Source organism: Tachysurus fulvidraco, chromosome 4 (genome assembly GCF_022655615.1).
Source record: "Tachysurus fulvidraco isolate hzauxx_2018 chromosome 4, HZAU_PFXX_2.0, whole genome shotgun sequence".
Classification (NCBI taxonomy): domain Eukaryota; kingdom Metazoa; phylum Chordata; class Actinopteri; order Siluriformes; family Bagridae; genus Tachysurus; species Tachysurus fulvidraco.
Window position 1 is genome coordinate 26,644,789 of NC_062521.1, and position 2,057 is coordinate 26,646,845.

Below are 2,057 nucleotides of genomic sequence, written 5' to 3' on the forward strand. Positions count from 1 at the left end.
TACATTTTTAATCTGTGCTTATTTGCTTGTACAATATTTAATTTCATTTAGTTTTAAACGAATTTAATTATAATTAGCCCAAAAAAAAGAAAAATTTTTAACATCTTAGCTTCACTGTTTTGCAGTTTTTTAACAAACAGTTTTTGCATGTTTGTTACAAAAAATACTGTTGACTTACTGTACATTTGAATAAATGATGTTTGTTTGTTCTTTTTCTTTTGAAACGGTTTGAACTGCCATTACAGAATGATGTAAATCATTCTCACATACTTGTAAAAAAAAAAGAGTTCCATGATGATAACTAAAGCATGACAGTATTTTTGTGCTGAAATAATTTCAGTAATGACTTAAGTCTTGCGCCTTTTCCTCTTTGTGTTAGCATGAGCATAAATTCACTGCTCTGCTGCTGCCAGATGTTTTTCTCTCACCGTGCCTCGTCGACAGCTCGCTGTCATCGCCTCGTCACTTTGGCACAGTTGTCCCTGTCAGTTTGCTGCTGATATACAGTAGTGAACGTCGTCCCTGACCGATGGCTAGCTGTGTTAGCAGAGCAGCGAGCGATGCAGCAGGCTCTACAACTTTCTGGACTTGGCTACGCTGCTAATTAGCTCTTTGGAGAGTTCTCCTTGTGGAAACAGTTAGACAGAGAGAGAGCCAGAGAGAGAGAGAGGTATGATTCTTATATGCTGTGATGGAAGTTGTTTCACATCGTTTTCTTTTCTCTTTAACGCAGTGTTGCTTTCTTGGAGAAAGTTTAATTATAAACGAACTTTTTCCTCAGACTCGAGCGAATGTGCAGGTTCACAGTGTGTGTGCAGGGGACGGCCGGAGGAAACAAACGTACCTAGCATTAAGGTAATGATGCTAATGAAGCGGTGCCACAGATGCCTGATTAGCTCTCTTTTGTACAAAAAAATAATAATAATAATAATAATAAATAAAAGAAGTACCCGGGTCGGCATGAAAGATTCACCCTGGCTTTGTGTTCTGCAGTGTAAATATTGTGCTAGAGGAATATGAAAGTAGCGCAATGCCGACGTACAAAAAACACAGGGAGAAAAGATCAAGAGCGGGTCTTACATCAAGGAAGGACCCCGAGGATGTCTTTGTTGTCAACTTCAGAAGGGAAGAGAGGAGCAGAGGAGGAAACTGGCAGAAGGGGAGAAGATGCCAGAGAGAGGCTCAAAGGAGCGGCCCTGGCCGAGGTGATCGGTATTCCTCGCCAGTCTGCCTGCTGGCTCTGAAGTGAACGAAAGAAGCTGGCAGCCAAGCCAGAGGGCATAACAGCACAAATACACACACATATATATATGCACACACATACACACACAAACACACACACACACTCTATATACTACACACACACGATTGGAGTGGGTACACACTTCACGAGTGCACTGATACATTCACACACCTTCCCTTTCTCTCTCTCTCTTACACACTGCAAATACACTGCTTCTCTCTCTTCTCGCTCTCTCTGTCTCTCCCTCTCTCTCTCTCTCTTACTCTCTCTCTCTCTCTCTCTCTCTCTCACACACACACACACACACTTAACAAATCAACACACTGCATTTTTCCTAATAACTCATTCAATCAAATTTTTCCACCAAAGCATCAATTTTCATCTCTCTTCTGTCCTGTGGTACACATTAAAATGCTGGACATTTTTAAAAGAATCCTGACTAATTTATTTATTTATTTATTTGTTTGTTTGTTTGTTTGTTTGTTCCCAATCATCATTAAATCGCTGTCCAGATTTGTTGTACAGATCTTGTGAGCTTTTATTGTTCATTTATTAATAAAGTCGTGTCTATGTCTTCACACAACTAATCAAAATAAAAACAACATACATTGAATAAAGCAAATTTCAAATTAATTACAAAAAGCAAAAAAAAAAAAAAATTAAATAAAAAAATAAAAAAATAAATGGTATTCATAATAACAACAACAAAAGAGATCCCAGAACATCGTTTTACTTGCACACTTTTGTGTTTGATGATAAATAGCCATCAAACATAAATGATTTTTACTTTGCATCGTTTCTTTGACTAGCATCA

At 38.2% G+C, this 2,057-nt stretch overlaps 1 long non-coding RNA gene across 1 annotated transcript; it reads left to right on the forward strand.

The window, feature by feature from the left end:
• The first annotated feature begins 363 nt into the window (after positions 1–363).
• On the forward strand, positions 364–1,675 carry LOC113662581. Its single transcript, XR_003445291.2, has 3 exons — positions 364–670; positions 782–855; positions 994–1,675. It is a non-coding gene; the product is annotated as an uncharacterized LOC113662581 (long non-coding RNA).
• Positions 1,676–2,057: the final 382 nt, after the last annotated feature.